This window comes from Oncorhynchus gorbuscha, linkage group LG24, assembly GCF_021184085.1.
Source record: "Oncorhynchus gorbuscha isolate QuinsamMale2020 ecotype Even-year linkage group LG24, OgorEven_v1.0, whole genome shotgun sequence".
In the NCBI taxonomy this organism is placed as follows: domain Eukaryota; kingdom Metazoa; phylum Chordata; class Actinopteri; order Salmoniformes; family Salmonidae; genus Oncorhynchus; species Oncorhynchus gorbuscha.
The window spans coordinates 51619455-51640073 of NC_060196.1; the positions used below are offsets into that span (position 1 = coordinate 51619455).

At 52.3% G+C, this 20619-nt stretch overlaps 1 pseudogene; it reads right to left on the bottom strand.

Moving 5' to 3' along the window:
* LOC124012266 overlaps positions 1–20619 on the bottom strand; it is a 307453-nt pseudogene that overhangs the window by 198771 nt on the left and 88063 nt on the right.

Consider the following 20619-nt stretch of genomic DNA (forward strand, 5'->3'; position numbering starts at 1 on the left):
AAGTAGAGAAAGTAAATTATAAAGTAAAATCACACTACGGAAGTTTCATTTGAGAAACCAAAATACTATACATTCTACAAATGTTATAAATTACAGTACAGTATGTTCAATGTACGTTGAGATATGAAAATACTGTAGATTTGTACTTTTTTCCAAATACCAAATACTTTCTAGTTATGAATATAAACTCAGCAAAAAAATAAATGTCCTCTCACTGTCAACTGCATTTATTTTCAGCAAACTTAACATTTGTAAATATTTGTATGAACATAACAAGATTCAACAACTGAGACAAAAACTTAACAAGTTCCACAGACATGTGACTAACAGAAATGATGTGTCCCTCCAAATCGATCCCGCTCCAGAGTGCAGACCTCGGTGTAACGCTCATTCCTTCAACGATAAACGCGAATCCAACCATCACCCCTGGTGAGACAAAACTACGAATCGTCAGTGAAAAGCACTTTTTGCCAGTCCTGTCTGGTCCAGCGACGGTGGGTTTGTGCCCATAGGCGACATTGTTGCCAGTGATGTCTGGTGAGGACCTGCCTTACAAAAGGCCTACAAGCCCTCAGTCCAGCCTCTCCCTCTATTGCGGACAGTCTGAGCACTGATGGAGGGGTTGTGCGTTCCTGGTATAACTTGGGCAGTTGTTGCCATCCTGTACCTGTCCTGTAGGTGTGTGATGTTCAGATGTACCAATCCAGTACAGGTGTTGTTACACATGGTCTGCCACTGCGAGGACAATCAGCTGTCCGTCCTGTCTCCCTGTAGCGCTGTCTTATGCGTCTCACAGTACGGACATTGCAATTTATTGCCCTGGCCACATCTGCAGTCCTCATGCCTCCTTGCAGCATGCCTAAGACACATTCACGCAGATGAGCAGGGACCCTGGGCATCTTTCTTTTGGTGTCAGTAGAAAGGCCTCTTTAGTGTCCTAAGTTTTCATAACTGTGACCTTAATTGCCTACCGACTGTAAGCTGTTAGTGTCTTAACGACCGTTCCACAGGTGCATGTTCATTAATTGTTCATGGCTCATTGGACAAGCATGGGAAACAGTGTTTAAACCCTTTACAATGAAGATCTGTGAAGGTATTTGGATTTTTACGGATTATCTTTGAAAGACAGGATCCTGAAAAAGGGGGGTGGTTCTTTTTTTGCTGAGTCTATATGTACATGAGCGGATCTATCTATATTACAGTAACTATGACAGACTGAAAAGAGGGTGGTGCTAACAGTAAAATATGATTGGTGAATTTACACAAATTTGTTTTGTTCAGATGGCTGGCTACATTGCATTTCCATAGAGGCCCGGGTTGAGAGAGGAGTCTTCTGTATGGTAGAGAAAGCAAGATTAGAGAGCATGATGAGAAATTTGTTTTGAGGATTCACGGAGCTAAAGCTACCAGGAGGAGCTCCACGCAAGACTTCCAAATTACATCTATCCAGCAGATCAATGTTGAGACCAAGACACCGCTCACAGCAGGGAAGGTCTCGCTCTCGCTCTGTGTGTGTGTGTGTGTGTGTGTGTGTGTGTGTGTGTGTGTGTGTGTGTGTGTGTGTGTGTGTGTGTGTGTGTGTGTGTGTGTGTGTGTGTGTGTGTGTGTGTGTGTGTGTGTGTGTGTGTGTGTGTGTGTGTGTGTGTGTGTGTGTGTGACCATGAGCTCTCAGAGGAGTGCATTTACTCACAGTCAAGCTATGTGTCGGCGTGTGTGTGCGTACATGCGCGCACGTTATATATTCACATGGACCCCAGGTAATGAACCTCCCTAAGCGTGGATGTTGGAAAATTGCACTGAATACCATTCTCCAGACATAATTATTAAAATATGGCTTTAATTAAATGGATAATATTAACTATGTTTACCATTCTAGCAGTAATGGCTTTTTGAATAAGTCAATATGTAGCAGGGAGACCTGAAAAATAACAACTCAAAATTTCAAGACAAAACACTTTTTCTCTCTTTTTAGATGTCGGCATTAAGAAAATGACATGGAATATTTAATATGTTTAGTATCAAACAACCTTTGAGATGTGTGACAAATCACAGTGTACTCAATGAATAGAAATAGTAAGAAAAGCTCCTATGTGTAAAGAGCCGTGATGGAACACATCCAGCAATAAGCACATGTATGTGGGGACCAGGGTTCAATCCTTGTGGCCTCTTCTCAACGCTCAGCCTCTCCCACCTTTTCATTACGGTCTCAATAAAGCATGAAAATACTGAAGGTAGGATGGATTTCCACTCTTTTTTAAATGAAAAATAAGAACAAAGACAAAAGAAAAGCTCCTACATACCTCTATCTGCTCAAGAGTGTCTTGTAGCTTGGAATTCAAGGGAGAGGACATTGTTAGGTCAGTTCCCTGCTGATCACCTAAACACGAGTCAAGGCCTCACTTGGACTCTATCAGTGACCTAGGACGCTATAATGTACCACTCATTCTTATATCCTGACCCACAATCTGTGGCATATGGCATGTGGACACCATGCTCTGTCACACATACTGTAGCAGTGCTGAGCGACTAGTGCTTTTTGAGGTCGGTTTGTTTTCGGTACAATTTTTTTTTTTAAATTTTAAGTAATCTCGGTTGTCGATTTCATTTTCAAAGTCGTGTTTTTGAACATTAAATGCATTAAAAGCTTTTTAATGGACCTTCTAAAGCTAAAAATAGTGAGCATTCCATTGCCGAAATATGTAAAATATCCCATTGTCTCTGTCAGGTCTACATTGGGTAGACATCAATAGAGAAATAGGAAATTAATATGAAATAATACAATATTTCAGTTGTGTAAATTACTGATTACTTTATTTTTCATTCCTTAACGTCATCATCCTATCTCTGCCCAGGCAGTAGCAGCCTTAATGTCATCATCCTATCTCTGCCCAGGCAGTAGTAGCCTTAACGCCATCATCCTATCTCTGCCCATGCAGTAGTAGCCTTAACGTCATCATCCTATCTCTGCCCAGGCAGTAGCAGCCTTAACGCCATCATCCTATCTCTGCTCAGGCAGTAGCAGCCTTAACGTCATCATCCTATCTCTGCCCAGGCAGTAGCAGCCTTAACGCCATCATCCTATCTCTGCCCAGGCAGTAGCAGCCTTAACGCCATCATCCTATCTCTGCCCAGGCAGTAGCAGCCAGTCAGCCAGACCATCTAATGTTATCTATGTGCTCCCCACACTGTACTGTCTTTAGTCATACTATTATACCAAATATTATATCCGTATCCTGTCCATAATGTTGATACATACTGTCCATCACATATATACTAAACAAAAATATAAACACAACATAGAACAATTCAAGTTACAGTTCATATTTGGAAATCAGTTATTTGAAAAACATTTAGTAGGCCCTAATCTATGGATTTCACATGACTGGGAATACAGATATGAATCTGTTGGTCACAGATACCAAACATTTTTAAAGAATGGGCCTCACAATGGGATTCAGGATGTCGTCATGGTATTTCTGTGCATTCAAATTACCATCTATAAAATGCAATTGTGTTCGTTGTCCGTAGCTTATTCCTGCCTATACCATCACCCCACCCCCACCATGGGGAACTCTGTCCACAACGTTGACATCAGTAAACCGCTCACCCCCACGCGACTCCATACATGGTCTGTGATTGTGAGGCCGGTTGGACGTACTGCCAAAATCTCTCAAATTAAGTTGGAGGTGGCTTATGCTAGAGAAATGAACATTCAATTGCCTGGCAAACGCTCTGGTGGACTTACCTGCAGTCAGCATGCCAATTGCACGCTCCCTCAAAACTTGAGACATCTGTGGCTTGTGTTGTGTGACAAAACTGCACATTTTAGAGTGGCATTCTATTGTCCCCAGCACAAGGTGCACCTGTGTGATGATCATGTCACACCTGTCAGGTGGATAGATTGTCTTGGCAAACGATAAATGCTCAGTAACAGGGATGTAAACAAAATTGTGCACAAAATTTGAGAGAAATCAGGTTTTTGAGCTGGGATCTTTCATTTCAGCTCATGAAACATGGGAGCAACACTTTACATGTTGCGTTTATATTTTTGTTCAGTGTAAATATTTATACTTCGGACTCAGATATTGCTCAACATAATATTTCTATATTTCTTAATTACATTTTTTTTTTTTTTAGATTTGTGTGTATTGTTCAATACTACTGCACTGCTGGAGCTAGGAACACAAGCATTTCACTACACCCACAATAACATCTGCTAAAGTAGATAAGGCTAACTTATCACAAACGGTCTATATCCCTCTCTCGTCATTGTGTTGTGTACATTCCTCTTTCAGGCGTAAAAGTGTGTCCATCCAGAGATCTGTATATAATGACGACATGGCTCATGTCTCCGCCCTAACAATGAGAGTTGTTGTCCAAAAGGCAGGAAGACAGGCGACAAGCTTGGGTCCAAAATAAGCCATAGAAATGAACTGGGCTTATTTTGTACAGATTTTGGAGAGAGTGAAACCTCTCACTTCGCCGTCTCTTCTCTGATCCTTCTACGTCAGAGTGGGAAAAAACAGGCGTAATGGTCATTGTAGCTAATTACCACGTTTCTGCGCCAAACTAGGTTGAATATTTGCTTATTGAAAACAACAACTCCCTTGCACCCAGTGTTCAAAGTAGTTCTTCATTTCTCTCGTGAATGATTTGATATCTCTCTAGAGAAACGTCGCATTGGGCTCACACAAAAAACGAACTAAATAGAATTCAGGTAATTGAACTGACGTCAGTTGTTGAATAACCCAAAAAATGAAGATTGTTGGTTAATAGCTCAGCACTAAAACATAGAGACAGGAATGGAGCCATTGTCCATTTTGTGTGGAGTAACACAGCCTTCTCACAAATGATATTTCCTAACCCATTACCACGTCCTTCTCTAGTGAATGGCAACAACACCTTGAACACCTGCGTGTGGTGTAGTCTAAGTGCTTCGCGAACCTGCCATTTATGAGAAAGAACATTGTGTCAATACTTGATCTAGTCTTTATTGGTTGTTTCCTTCTTGCAGTTGTTGTTGTTCTTTCAATAGCTGTCTTTAGTAAAAGTAACATTGGATAAAACTGAAAGCATCTGCTAAATCAGACGTGTTATTGCTGGTCCTGAACTGTGCCGGCACATGAGATGCTATGTTATTCCTTTACTGAGGTCTCTTTCAGGTCAACTCTAAAACAGAACACTTAGGATGTGTCTCAAGAGGACACAACGCCCTTAGGGAGTGTTTGTGTTGCTTGTGGCTGACCCTTAAATCGCTGCTAAAGCACTTCAACCATGGTAGTGTCAGAGACAGGGCAGGCAGAGACTTCAGCCATGGTAGTGTCAGAGACAGGGCAGGCAGACATCAGCCATGGTAGTGTCAGAGACAGGGCAGGCAGAGACTTCAGCCATGGTAGTGTCAGAGACAGGGCAGGCAGACTTCAGCCATGGTAGTGTCAGAGACAGGGCAGGCAGAGACTTCAGCCATGGTAGTGTCAGAGACAGGGCAGACAGAGACTTCAGCCATGGTAGTGTCAGAGACAGGGCAGGCAGAGACTTCAGCCATGGTAGTGTCAGAGACAGGGCAGGCAGACATCAGCCATGGTAGTGTCAGAGACAGGGCAGGCAGACATCAGCCATGGTAGTGTCAGAGACAGGGCAGGCAGACTTCAGCCATGGTAGTGTCAGAGACAGGGCAGGCAGAGACTTCAGCCATGGTAGTGTCAGAGACAGGGCAGGCAGAGACTTCAGCCATGGTAGTGTCAGAGACAGGGCAGGCAGAGACTTCAGCCATGGTAGTGTCAGAGACAGGGCAGGCAGACATCAGCCATGGTAGTGTCAGAGACAGGGCAGGCAGACATCAGCCATGGTAGTGTCAGAGACAGGGCAGGCAGACTTCAGCCATGGTAGTGTCAGAGACAGGGCAGGCAGACATCAGCCATGGTAGTGTCAGAGACAGGGCAGGCAGACATCAGCCATGGTAGTGTCAGAGACAGGGCAGGCAGACTTCAGCCATGGTAGTGTCAGAGACAGGGCAGGCAGACATCAGCCATGGTAGTGTCAGAGACAGGGCAGGCAGACATCAGCCATGGTAGTGTCAGAGACAGGGCAGGCAGACTTCAGCCATGGTAGTGTCAGAGACAGGGCAGGCAGAGACTTCAGCCATGGTAGTGTCAGAGACAGGGCAGGCAGACATCAGCCATGGTAGTGTCAGAGACAGGGCAGGCAGAGACTTCAGCCATGGTAGTGTCAGAGACAGGGCAGGCAGACTTCAGCCATGGTAGTGTCAGAGACAGGGCAGGCAGAGACTTCAGCCATGGTAGTGTCAGAGACAGGGCAGGCAGAGACTTCAGCCATGGTAGTGTCAGAGACAGGGCAGGCAGAGACTTCAGCCATGGTAGTGTCAGAGACAGGGCAGACAGAGACTTCAGCCATGGTAGTGTCAGAGACAGGGCAGACAGACTTCAGCCATGGTAGTGTCAGAGACAGGGCAGACAGACTTCAGCCATGGTAGTGTCAGAGACAGGGCAGACAGACTTCAGCCATGGTAGTGTCAGAGACAGGGCAGACAGACTTCAGCCATGGTAGTGTCAGAGACAGGGCAGACAGACTTCAGCCATGGTAGTGTCAGAGACAGGGCAGACAGACTTCAGCCATGGTAGTGTCAGAGACAGGGCAGACAGACTTCAGCCATGGTAGTGTCAGAGACAGGGCAGGCAGACTTCAGCCATGGTAGTGTCAGAGACAGGGCAGGCAGACATCAGCCATGGTAGTGTCAGAGACAGGGCAGGCAGACATCAGCCATGGTAGTGTCAGAGACAGGGCAGACATCAGCCATGGTAGTGTCAGAGACAGGGCAGGCAGACATCAGCCATGGTAGTGTCAGAGACAGGGCAGACAGACTTCAGCCATGGTAGTGTCAGAGACAGGGCAGGCAGACATCAGCCATGGTAGTGGCAGAGACAGGGCAGGCAGACATCAGCCATGGTAGTGTCAGAGACAGGGCAGGCAGACATCAGCCATGGTAGTGTCAGAGACAGGGCAGGCAGACATCAGCCATGGTAGTGGCAGAGACAGGGCAGGCAGAGACTTCAGCCATGGTAGTGTCAGAGACAGGGCAGACAGACTTCAGCCATGGTAGTGTCAGAGACAGGGCAGACAGACTTCAGCCATGGTAGTGGCAGAGACAGGGCAGGCAGACTTCAGCCATGGTAGTGTCAGAGACAGGGCAGACAGACTTCAGCCATGGTAGTGTCAGAGACAGGGCAGACAGACTTCAGCCATGGTAGTGTCAGAGACAGGGCAGACAGACTTCAGCCATGGTAGTGTCAGAGACAGGGCAGACAGACTTCAGCCATGGTAGTGTCAGAGACAGGGCAGACAGACTTCAGCCATGGTAGTGTCAGAGACAGGGCAGGCAGAGACTTCAGTCATGGTAGTGTCAGAGACAGGGCAGGCAGACATCAGCCATGGTAGTGTCAGAGACAGGGCAGGCAGAGACTTCAGCCATGGTAGTGTCAGAGACAGGGCAGGCAGACATCAGCCATGGTAGTGTCAGAGACAGGGCAGGCAGACATCAGCCATGGTAGTGTCAGAGACAGGGCAGGCAGACTTCAGCCATGGTAGTGTCAGAGACAGGGCAGGCAGACATCAGCCATGGTAGTGTCAGAGACAGGGCAGGCAGACATCAGCCATGGTAGTGTCAGAGACAGGGCAGGCAGACTTCAGCCATGGTAGTGTCAGAGACAGGGCAGGCAGACATCAGCCATGGTAGTGTCAGAGACAGGGCAGGCAGACATCAGCCATGGTAGTGTCAGAGACAGGGCAGGCAGACTTCAGCCATGGTAGTGTCAGAGACAGGGCAGGCAGAGACTTCAGCCATGGTAGTGTCAGAGACAGGGCAGGCAGACATCAGCCATGGTAGTGTCAGAGACAGGGCAGGCAGAGACTTCAGCCATGGTAGTGTCAGAGACAGGGCAGGCAGACTTCAGCCATGGTAGTGTCAGAGACAGGGCAGGCAGACTTCAGCCATGGTAGTGTCAGAGACAGGGCAGGCAGAGATTTCAGCCATGGTAGTGTCAGAGACAGGGCAGGCAGAGACTTCAGCCATGGTAGTGTCAGAGACAGGGCAGACAGAGACTTCAGCCATGGTAGTGTCAGAGACAGGGCAGGCAGAGACTTCAGCCATGGTAGTGTCAGAGACAGGGCAGACAGAGACTTCAGCCATGGTAGTGTCAGAGACAGGGCAGGCAGAGACTTCAGCCATGGTAGTGTCAGAGACAGGGCAGGCAGACTTCAGCCATGGTAGTGTCAGAGACAGGGCAGGCAGAGACTTCAGCCATGGTAGTGTCAGAGACAGGGCAGGCAGAGACTTCAGCCATGGTAGTGTCAGAGACAGGGCAGGCAGAGACTTCAGCCATGGTAGTGTCAGAGACAGGGCAGGCAGAGACTTCAGCCATGGTAGTGTCAGAGACAGGGCAGACAGACTTCAGCCATGGTAGTGTCAGAGACAGGGCAGACAGACTTCAGCCATGGTAGTGTCAGAGACAGGGCAGACAGACTTCAGCCATGGTAGTGTCAGAGACAGGGCAGACAGACTTCAGCCATGGTAGTGTCAGAGACAGGGCAGACAGACTTCAGCCATGGTAGTGTCAGAGACAGGGCAGACAGACTTCAGCCATGGTAGTGTCAGAGACAGGGCAGACAGACTTCAGCCATGGTAGTGTCAGAGACAGGGCAGACAGACTTCAGCCATGGTAGTGTCAGAGACAGGGCAGACAGACTTCAGCCATGGTAGTGTCAGAGACAGGGCAGGCAGACTTCAGCCATGGTAGTGTCAGAGACAGGGCAGGCAGACATCAGCCATGGTAGTGTCAGAGACAGGGCAGACATCAGCCATGGTAGTGTCAGAGACAGGGCAGGCAGACAGCCATGGTAGTGTCAGACAGGGCATGGACATCAGCCATGGTAGTGTCAGAGACAGGGCAGACAGACTTCAGCCATGGTAGTGTCAGAGACAGGGCAGGCAGACATCAGCCATGGTAGTGGCAGAGACAGGGCAGGCAGACATCAGCCATGGTAGTGTCAGAGACAGGGCAGGCAGACATCAGCCATGGTAGTGTCAGAGACAGGGCAGGCAGACATCAGCCATGGTAGTGGCAGAGACAGGGCAGGCAGAGACTTCAGCCATGGTAGTGTCAGAGACAGGGCAGACAGACTTCAGCCATGGTAGTGTCAGAGACAGGGCAGACAGACTTCAGCCATGGTAGTGGCAGAGACAGGGCAGGCAGACTTCAGCCATGGTAGTGTCAGAGACAGGGCAGACAGACTTCAGCCATGGTAGTGTCAGAGACAGGGCAGACAGACTTCAGCCATGGTAGTGTCAGAGACAGGGCAGACAGACTTCAGCCATGGTAGTGTCAGAGACAGGGCAGACAGACTTCAGCCATGGTAGTGTCAGAGACAGGGCAGGCAGACTTCAGCCATGGTAGTGTCAGAGACAGGGCAGGCAGACATCAGCCATGGTAGTGTCAGAGACAGGGCAGACATCAGCCATGGTAGTGTCAGAGACAGGGCAGGCAGACATCAGCCATGGTAGTGTCAGAGACAGGGCAGACAGACTTCAGCCATGGTAGTGTCAGAGACAGGGCAGGCAGACATCAGCCATGGTAGTGTCAGAGACAGGGCAGGCAGACATCAGCCATGGTAGTGTCAGAGACAGGGCAGGCAGACATCAGCCATGGTAGTGTCAGAGACAGGGCAGGCAGACATCAGCCATGGTAGTGGCAGAGACAGGGCAGGCAGAGACTTCAGCCATGGTAGTGTCAGAGACAGGGCAGACAGACTTCAGCCATGGTAGTGTCAGAGACAGGGCCATGGTAGTGTCAGAGACAGGGCAGACAGACTTCAGCCATGGTAGTGGCAGAGACAGGGCAGGCAGACTTCAGCCATGGTAGTGTCAGAGACAGGGCAGACAGACTTCAGCCATGGTAGTGTCAGAGACAGGGCAGACAGACTTCAGCCATGGTAGTGTCAGAGACAGGGCAGACAGACTTCAGCCATGGTAGTGTCAGAGACAGGGCAGACAGACTTCAGCCATGGTAGTGTCAGAGACAGGGCAGACAGACTTCAGCCATGGTAGTGTCAGAGACAGGGCAGGCAGAGACTTCAGTCATGGTAGTGTCAGAGACAGGGCAGGCAGACATCAGCCATGGTAGTGTCAGAGACAGGGCAGGCAGAGACTTCAGCCATGGTAGTGTCAGAGACAGGGCAGGCAGACATCAGCCATGGTAGTGTCAGAGACAGGGCAGGCAGACATCAGCCATGGTAGTGTCAGAGACAGGGCAGGCAGACTTCAGCCATGGTAGTGTCAGAGACAGGGCAGGCAGACATCAGCCATGGTAGTGTCAGAGACAGGGCAGGCAGACATCAGCCATGGTAGTGTCAGAGACAGGGCAGGCAGACTTCAGCCATGGTAGTGTCAGAGACAGGGCAGGCAGACATCAGCCATGGTAGTGTCAGAGACAGGGCAGGCAGACATCAGCCATGGTAGTGTCAGAGACAGGGCAGGCAGACATCAGCCATGGTAGTGGCAGAGACAGGGCAGGCAGAGACTTCAGCCATGGTAGTGTCAGAGACAGGGCAGGCAGAGACTTCAGCCATGGTAGTGTCAGAGACAGGGCAGACAGACTTCAGCCATGGTAGTGCAGAGACAGGGCAGGCAGACTTCAGCCATGGTAGTGTCAGAGACAGGGCAGACAGACTTCAGCCATGGTAGTGTCAGAGACAGGGCAGACAGACTTCAGCCATGGTAGTGTCAGAGACAGGGCAGACAGACTTCAGCCATGGTAGTGTCAGAGACAGGGCAGACAGACTTCAGCCATGGTAGTGTCAGAGACAGGGCAGGCAGACTTCAGCCATGGTAGTGTCAGAGACAGGGCAGGCAGACATCAGCCATGGTAGTGTCAGAGACAGGGCAGACATCAGCCATGGTAGTGTCAGAGACAGGGCAGGCAGACATCAGCCATGGTAGTGTCAGAGACAGGGCAGACAGACTTCAGCCATGGTAGTGTCAGAGACAGGGCAGGCAGACATCAGCCATGGTAGTGGCAGAGACAGGGCAGGCAGACATCAGCCATGGTAGTGTCAGAGACAGGGCAGGCAGACATCAGCCATGGTAGTGTCAGAGACAGGGCAGGCAGACATCAGCCATGGTAGTGGCAGAGACAGGGCAGGCAGAGACTTCAGCCATGGTAGTGTCAGAGACAGGGCAGACAGACTTCAGCCATGGTAGTGTCAGAGACAGGGCAGACAGACTTCAGCCATGGTAGTGGCAGAGACAGGGCAGGCAGACTTCAGCCATGGTAGTGTCAGAGACAGGGCAGACAGACTTCAGCCATGGTAGTGTCAGAGACAGGGCAGACAGACTTCAGCCATGGTAGTGTCAGAGACAGGGCAGACAGACTTCAGCCATGGTAGTGTCAGAGACAGGGCAGACAGACTTCAGCCATGGTAGTGTCAGAGACAGGGCAGACAGACTTCAGCCATGGTAGTGTCAGAGACAGGGCAGGCAGATACTTCAGTCATGGTAGTGTCAGAGACAGGGCAGGCAGACATCAGCCATGGTAGTGTCAGAGACAGGGCAGGCAGAGACTTCAGCCATGGTAGTGTCAGAGACAGGGCAGGCAGACATCAGCCATGGTAGTGTCAGAGACAGGGCAGGCAGACATCAGCCATGGTAGTGTCAGAGACAGGGCAGGCAGACTTCAGCCATGGTAGTGTCAGAGACAGGGCAGGCAGACATCAGCCATGGTAGTGTCAGAGACAGGGCAGGCAGACATCAGCCATGGTAGTGTCAGAGACAGGGCAGGCAGACTTCAGCCATGGTAGTGTCAGAGACAGGGCAGGCAGACATCAGCCATGGTAGTGTCAGAGACAGGGCAGGCAGACATCAGCCATGGTAGTGTCAGAGACAGGGCAGGCAGACTTCAGCCATGGTAGTGTCAGAGACAGGGCAGGCAGAGACTTCAGCCATGGTAGTGGCAGAGACAGGGCAGGCAGACATCAGCCATGGTAGTGTCAGAGACAGGGCAGGCAGAGACTTCAGCCATGGTAGTGTCAGAGACAGGGCAGGCAGACTTCAGCCATGGTAGTGTCAGAGACAGGGCAGGCAGACTTCAGCCATGGTAGTGTCAGAGACAGGGCAGGCAGAGACTTCAGCCATGGTAGTGTCAGAGACAGGGCAGGCAGAGACTTCAGCCATGGTAGTGTCAGAGACAGGGCAGACAGAGACTTCAGCCATGGTAGTGTCAGAGACAGGGCAGGCAGAGACTTCAGCCATGGTAGTGTCAGAGACAGGGCAGACAGAGACTTCAGCCATGGTAGTGTCAGAGACAGGGCAGGCAGAGACTTCAGCCATGGTAGTGTCAGAGACAGGGCAGACAGAGACTTCAGCCATGGTAGTGTCAGAGACAGGGCAGGCAGACATCAGCCATGGTAGTGGAAGAGACAGGGCAGGCAGACATCAGCCATGGTAGTGTCAGAGACAGGGCAGGCAGACATCAGCCATGGTAGTGTCAGAGACAGGGCAGGCAGACATCAGCCATGGTAGTGTCAGAGACAGGGCAGGCAGACATCAGCCATGGTAGTGTCAGAGACAGGGCAGGCAGACATCAGCCATGGTAGTGTCAGAGACAGGGCAGGCAGACATCAGCCATGGTAGTGGAAGAGACAGGGCAGGCAGACATCAGCCATGGTAGTGTCAGAGACAGGGCAGGCAGACATCAGCCATGGTAGTGGCAGAGACAGGGCAGGCAGACATCAGCCATGGTAGTGTCAGAGACAGGGCAGGCAGACATCAGCCATGGTAGTGTCAGAGACAGGGCAGGCAGACATCAGCCATGGTAGTGGCAGAGACAGGGCAGGCAGACTTCAGCCATGGTAGTGTCAGAGACAGGGCAGACAGACTTCAGCCATGGTAGTGTCAGAGACAGGGCAGACAGACTTCAGCCATGGTAGTGGCAGAGACAGGGCAGGCAGACTTCAGCCATGGTAGTGTCAGAGACAGGGCAGACAGACTTCAGCCATGGTAGTGTCAGAGACAGGGCAGACAGACTTCAGCCATGGTAGTGTCAGAGACAGGGCAGACAGACTTCAGCCATGGTAGTGTCAGAGACAGGGCAGGCAGACATCAGCCATGGTAGTGTCAGAGACAGGGCAGGCAGACATCAGCCATGGTAGTGTCAGAGACAGGGCAGGCAGACATCAGCCATGGTAGTGTCAGAGACAGGGCAGGCAGACATCAGCCATGGTAGTGGCAGAGACAGGGCAGGCAGAGACTTCAGCCATGGTAGTGTCAGAGACAGGGCAGACAGACTTCAGCCATGGTAGTGTCAGAGACAGGGCAGACAGACTTCAGCCATGGTAGTGGAGACAGGGCAGACAGGGCAGACAGGGCAGACTTCAGCCATGGTAGTGTCAGAGACAGGGCAGACAGACTTCAGCCATGGTAGTGTCAGAGACAGGGCAGACAGACTTCAGCCATGGTAGTGTCAGAGACAGGGCAGACAGACATCAGCCATGGTAGTGTCAGAGACAGGGCAGGCAGACTTCAGCCATGGTAGTGTCAGAGACAGGGCAGGCAGACATCAGCCATGGTAGTGTCAGAGACAGGGCAGGCAGACATCAGCCATGGTAGTGTCAGAGACAGGGCAGGCAGACTTCAGCCATGGTAGTGTCAGAGACAGGGCAGGCAGACATCAGCCATGGTAGTGTCAGAGACAGGGCAGGCAGACATCAGCCATGGTAGTGTCAGAGACAGGGCAGGCAGACTTCAGCCATGGTAGTGTCAGAGACAGGGCAGGCAGAGACTTCAGCCATGGTAGTGTCAGAGACAGGGCAGGCAGACATCAGCCATGGTAGTGTCAGAGACAGGGCAGGCAGAGACTTCAGCCATGGTAGTGTCAGAGACAGGGCAGGCAGACTTCAGCCATGGTAGTGTCAGAGACAGGTCAGAGACAGGGCAGGCAGACTTCAGCCATGGTAGTGTCAGAGACAGGGCAGGCAGAGACTTCAGCCATGGTAGTGTCAGAGACAGGGCAGGGGCAGAGACTTCAGCCATGGTAGTGTCAGAGACAGGGCAGACAGAGACTTCAGCCATGGTAGTGTCAGAGACAGGGCAGGCAGAGACTTCAGCCATGGTAGTGTCAGAGACAGGGCAGACAGAGACTTCAGCCATGGTAGTGTCAGAGACAGGGCAGAGACTTCAGCCATGGTAGTGTCAGAGACAGGGCAGGCAGAGACTTCAGCCATGGTAGTGTCAGAGACAGGGCAGGCAGAGACTTCAGCCATGGTAGTGTCAGAGACAGGGCAGGCAGACACTTCAGCCATGGTAGTGTCAGAGACAGGGCAGGCAGACATCAGCCATGGTAGTGGAAGAGACAGGCAGGCAGACTTCAGCCATGGTAGTGTCAGAGACAGGGCAGGCAGACATCAGCCATGGTAGTGGCAGAGACAGGGCAGGCAGACATCAGCCATGGTAGTGTCAGAGACAGGGCAGGCAGACATCAGCCATGGTAGTGTCAGAGACAGGGCAGGCAGACATCAGCCATGGTAGTGGCAGAGACAGGGCAGGCAGACTTCAGCCATGGTAGTGTCAGAGACAGGGCAGACAGACTTCAGCCATGGTAGTGTCAGAGACAGGGCAGACAGACTTCAGCCATGGTAGTGGCAGAGACAGGGCAGGCAGACTTCAGCCATGGTAGTGTCAGAGACAGGGCAGACAGACTTCAGCCATGGTAGTGTCAGAGACAGGGCAGACAGACTTCAGCCATGGTAGTGTCAGAGACAGGGCAGACAGACTTCAGCCATGGTAGTGTCAGAGACAGGGCAGGCAGACTTCAGCCATGGTAGTGTCAGTGCCAGAGTGTCAGAGACAGGGCAGGCAGACATCAGCCATGGTAGTGTCAGAGACAGGGCAGACATCAGCCATGGTAGTGTCAGAGACAGGGCAGGCAGACATCAGCCATGGTAGTGTCAGAGACAGGGCAGACAGACTTCAGCCATGGTAGTGTCAGAGACAGGGCAGGCAGACATCAGCCATGGTAGTGGCAGAGACAGGGCAGGCAGACATCAGCCATGGTAGTGTCAGAGACAGGGCAGGCAGACATCAGCCATGGTAGTGTCAGAGACAGGGCAGGCAGACATCAGCCATGGTAGTGGCAGAGACAGGGCAGGCAGAGACTTCAGCCATGGTAGTGTCAGAGACAGGGCAGACAGACTTCAGCCATGGTAGTGTCAGAGACAGGGCAGACAGACTTCAGCCATGGTAGTGGCAGAGACAGGGCAGGCAGACTTCAGCCATGGTAGTGTCAGAGACAGGGCAGACAGACTTCAGCCATGGTAGTGTCAGAGACAGGGCAGACAGACTTCAGCCATGGTAGTGTCAGAGACAGGGCAGACAGACTTCAGCCATGGTAGTGTCAGAGACAGGGCAGACAGACATCAGCCATGGTAGTGTCAGAGACAGGGCAGGCAGACATCAGCCATGGTAGTGTCAGAGACAGGGCAGGCAGACTTCAGCCATGGTAGTGTCAGAGACAGGGCAGGCAGACATCAGCCATGGTAGTGTCAGAGACAGGGCAGGCAGACATCAGCCATGGTAGTGTCAGAGACAGGGCAGGCAGACTTCAGCCATGGTAGTGTCAGAGACAGGGCAGGCAGACATCAGCCATGGTAGTGTCAGAGACAGGGCAGGCAGACATCAGCCATGGTAGTGTCAGAGACAGGGCAGGCAGACTTCAGCCATGGTAGTGTCAGAGACAGGGCAGGCAGAGACTTCAGCCATGGTAGTGGCAGAGACAGGGCAGGCAGACATCAGCCATGGTAGTGTCAGAGACAGGGCAGGCAGAGACTTCAGCCATGGTAGTGTCAGAGACAGGGCAGGCAGACTTCAGCCATGGTAGTGTCAGAGACAGGGCAGGCAGACTTCAGCCATGGTAGTGTCAGAGACAGGGCAGGCAGAGACTTCAGCCATGGTAGTGTCAGAGACAGGGCAGGCAGAGACTTCAGCCATGGTAGTGTCAGAGACAGGGCAGACAGAGACTTCAGCCATGGTAGTGTCAGAGACAGGGCAGGCAGAGACTTCAGCCATGGTAGTGTCAGAGACAGGGCAGACAGAGACTTCAGCCATGGTAGTGTCAGAGACAGGGCAGGCAGAGACTTCAGCCATGGTAGTGTCAGAGACAGGGCAGACAGAGACTTCAGCCATGGTAGTGTCAGAGACAGGGCAGGCAGACATCAGCCATGGTAGTGGAAGAGACAGGGCAGGCAGACATCAGCCATGGTAGTGTCAGAGACAGGGCAGGCAGACATCAGCCATGGTAGTGTCAGAGACAGGGCAGGCAGACATCAGCCATGGTAGTGTCAGAGACAGGGCAGGCAGACATCAGCCATGGTAGTGTCAGAGACAGGGCAGGCAGACATCAGCCATGGTAGTGTCAGAGACAGGGCAGGCAGACATCAGCCATGGTAGTGGAAGAGACAGGGCAGGCAGACATCAGCCATGGTAGTGTCAGAGACAGGGCAGGCAGACATCAGCCATGGTAGTGGCAGAGACAGGGCAGGCAGACATCAGCCATGGTAGTGTCAGAGACAGGGCAGGCAGACATCAGCCATGGTAGTGTCAGAGACAGGGCAGGCAGACATCAGCCATGGTAGTGGCAGAGACAGGGCAGGCAGACTTCAGCCATGGTAGTGTCAGAGACAGGGCAGACAGACTTCAGCCATGGTAGTGTCAGAGACAGGGCAGACAGACTTCAGCGATGGTAGTGGCAGAGACAGGGCAGGCAGACTTCAGCCATGGTAGTGTCAGAGACAGGGCAGACAGACTTCAGCCATGGTAGTGTCAGAGACAGGGCAGACAGACTTCAGCCATGGTAGTGTCAGAGACAGGGCAGACAGACTTCAGCCATGGTAGTGTCAGAGACAGGGCAGGCAGACATCAGCCATGGTAGTGGCAGAGACAGGGCAGGCAGACATCAGCCATGGTAGTGTCAGAGACAGGGCAGGCAGACATCAGCCATGGTAGTGTCAGAGACAGGGCAGGCAGACATCAGCCATGGTAGTGGCAGAGACAGGGCAGGCAGAGACTTCAGCCATGGTAGTGTCAGAGACAGGGCAGACAGACTTCAGCCATGGTAGTGTCAGAGACAGGGCAGACAGACTTCAGCCATGGTAGTGGCAGAGACAGGGCAGGCAGACTTCAGCCATGGTAGTGTCAGAGACAGGGCAGACAGACTTCAGCCATGGTAGTGTCAGAGACAGGGCAGACATGGTAGTGTCAGAGACAGGGCAGACAGCAGACTTCAGCCATGGTAGTGTCAGAGACAGGGCAGACAGACATCAGCCATGGTAGTGTCAGAGACAGGGCAGGCAGACTTCAGCCATGGTAGTGTCAGAGACAGGGCAGGCAGACATCAGCCATGGTAGTGTCAGAGACAGGGCAGGCAGACATCAGCCATGGTAGTGTCAGAGACAGGGCAGGCAGACTTCAGCCATGGTAGTGTCAGAGACAGGGCAGGCAGACATCAGCCATGGTAGTGTCAGAGACAGGGCAGGCAGACATCAGCCATGGTAGTGTCAGAGACAGGGCAGGCAGACTTCAGCCATGGTAGTGTCAGAGACAGGGCAGGCAGAGACTTCAGCCATGGTAGTGGCAGAGACAGGGCAGGCAGACATCAGCCATGGTAGTGTCAGAGACAGGGCAGGCAGAGACTTCAGCCATGGTAGTGTCAGAGACAGGGCAGGCAGACTTCAGCCATGGTAGTGTCAGAGACAGGGCAGGCAGAGACTTCAGCCATGGTAGTGGCAGAGACAGGGCAGGCAGACATCAGCCATGGTAGTGTCAGAGACAGGGCAGGCAGAGACTTCAGCCATGGTAGTGTCAGAGACAGGGCAGGCAGACTTCAGCCATGGTAGTGTCAGAGACAGGGCAGGCAGACATCAGCCATGGTAGTGTCAGAGACAGGGCAGGCAGACTTCAGCCATGGTAGTGTCAGAGACAGGGCAGGCAGAGACTTCAGCCATGGTAGTGTCAGAGACAGGGCAGGCAGAGACTTCAGCTTCAGCCATGGTAGTGTCAGAGACAGGGCAGACAGAGACTTCAGCCATGGTAGTGTCAGAGACAGGGCAGGCAGAGACTTCAGCCATGGTAGTGTCAGAGACAGGGCAGACAGAGACTTCAGCCATGGTAGTGTCAGAGACAGGGCAGGCAGACATCAGCCATGGTAGTGGAAGAGACAGGGCAGGCAGACATCAGCCATGGTAGTGTCAGAGACAGGGCAGGCAGACATCAGCCATGGTAGTGTCAGAGACAGGGCAGGCAGACATCAGCCATGGTAGTGTCAGAGACAGGGCAGGCAGACATCAGCCATGGTAGTGTCAGAGACAGGGCAGGCAGACATCAGCCATGGTAGTGTCAGAGACAGGGCAGGCAGACATCAGCCATGGTAGTGGAAGAGACAGGGCAGGCAGACATCAGCCATGGTAGTGTCAGAGACAGGGCAGGCAGACATCAGCCATGGTAGTGGCAGAGACAGGGCAGGCAGACATCAGCCATGGTAGTGTCAGAGACAGGGCAGGCAGACATCAGCCATGGTAGTGTCAGAGACAGGGCAGGCAGACATCAGCCATGGTAGTGGCAGAGACAGGGCAGGCAGACTTCAGCCATGGTAGTGTCAGAGACAGGGCAGACAGACTTCAGCCATGGTAGTGTCAGAGACAGGGCAGACAGACTTCAGCCATGGTAGTGGCAGAGACAGGGCAGGCAGACTTCAGCCATGGTAGTGTCAGAGACAGGGCAGACAGACTTCAGCCATGGTAGTGTCAGAGACAGGGCAGACAGACTTCAGCCATGGTAGTGTCAGAGACAGGGCAGACAGACTTCAGCCATGGTAGTGTCAGAGACAGGGCAGGCAGACTTCAGCCATGGTAGTGGCAGAGACAGGGCAGGCAGACATCAGCCATGGTAGTGTCAGAGACAGGGCAGGCAGACATCAGCCATGGTAGTGTCAGAGACAGGGCAGACAGACTTCAGCCATGGTAGTGTCAGAGACAGGGCAGACAGACTTCAGCCATGGTAGTGTCAGAGACAGGGCAGACAGACTTCAGCCATGGTAGTGTCAGAGACAGGGCAGACAGACTTCAGCCATGGTAGTGTCAGAGACAGGGCAGACAGACTTCAGCCATGGTAGTGTCAGAGACAGGGCAGGCAGAGACTTCAGCCATGGTAGTGTCAGAGACAGGGCAGACAGAGACTTCAGCCATGGTAGTGTCAGAGACAGGGCAGGCAGAGACTTCAGCCATGGTAGTGTCAGAGACAGGGCAGACAGAGACTTCAGCCATGGTAGTGTCAGAGACAGGGCAGGCAGACATCAGCCATGGTAGTGGAAGAGACAGGGCAGGCAGACATCAGCCATGGTAGTGTCAGAGACAGGGCAGGCAGACATCAGCCATGGTAGTGTCAGAGACAGGGCAGGCAGACATCAGCCATGGTAGTGTCAGAGACAGGGCAGGCAGACATCAGCCATGGTAGTGTCAGAGACAGGGCAGGCAGACATCAGCCATGGTAGTGGCAGAGACAGGGCAGGCAGACTTCAGCCATGGTAGTGTCAGAGACAGGGCAGACAGACTTCAGCCATGGTAGTGTCAGAGACAGGGCAGACAGACTTCAGCCATGGTAGTGGCAGAGACAGGGCAGGCAGACTTCAGCCATGGTAGTGTCAGAGACAGGGCAGACAGACTTCAGCCATGGTAGTGTCAGAGACAGGGCAGACAGACTTCAGCCATGGTAGTGTCAGAGACAGGGCAGACAGACTTCAGCCATGGTAGTGTCAGAGACAGGGCAGGCAGACTTCAGCCATGGTAGTGGCAGAGACAGGGCAGGCAGACATCAGCCATGGTAGTGTCAGAGACAGGGCAGGCAGACATCAGCCATGGTAGTGTCAGAGACAGGGCAGACAGACTTCAGCCATGGTAGTGTCAGAGACAGGGCAGACAGACTTCAGCCATGGTAGTGTCAGAGACAGGGCAGGCAGACTTCAGCCATGGTAGTGGCAGAGACAGGGCAGGCAGACATCAGCCATGGTAGTGTCAGAGACAGGGCAGACAGACTTCAGCCATGGTAGTGGCAGAGACAGGGCAGGCAGACTTCAGCCATGGTAGTGTCAGAGACAGGGCAGACAGACTTCAGCCATGGTAGTGTCAGAGACAGGGCAGACAGACTTCAGCCATGGTAGTGGCAGAGACAGGGCAGGCAGACTTCAGCCATGGTAGTGTCAGAGACAGGGCAGACAGACTTCAGCCATGGTAGTGTCAGAGACAGGGCAGACAGACTTCAGCCATGGTAGTGGCAGAGACAGGGCAGGCAGACTTCAGCCATGGTAGTGTCAGAGACAGGGCAGACAGACTTCAGCCATGGTAGTGGCAGAGACAGGGCAGGCAGACTTCAGCCATGGTAGTGTCAGAGACAGGGCAGACAGAGACTTCAGCCATGGTAGTGTCAGAGACAGGGCAGGCAGAGACTTCAGCCATGGTAGTGTCAGAGACAGGGCAGACAGACTTCAGCCATGGTAGTGTCAGAGA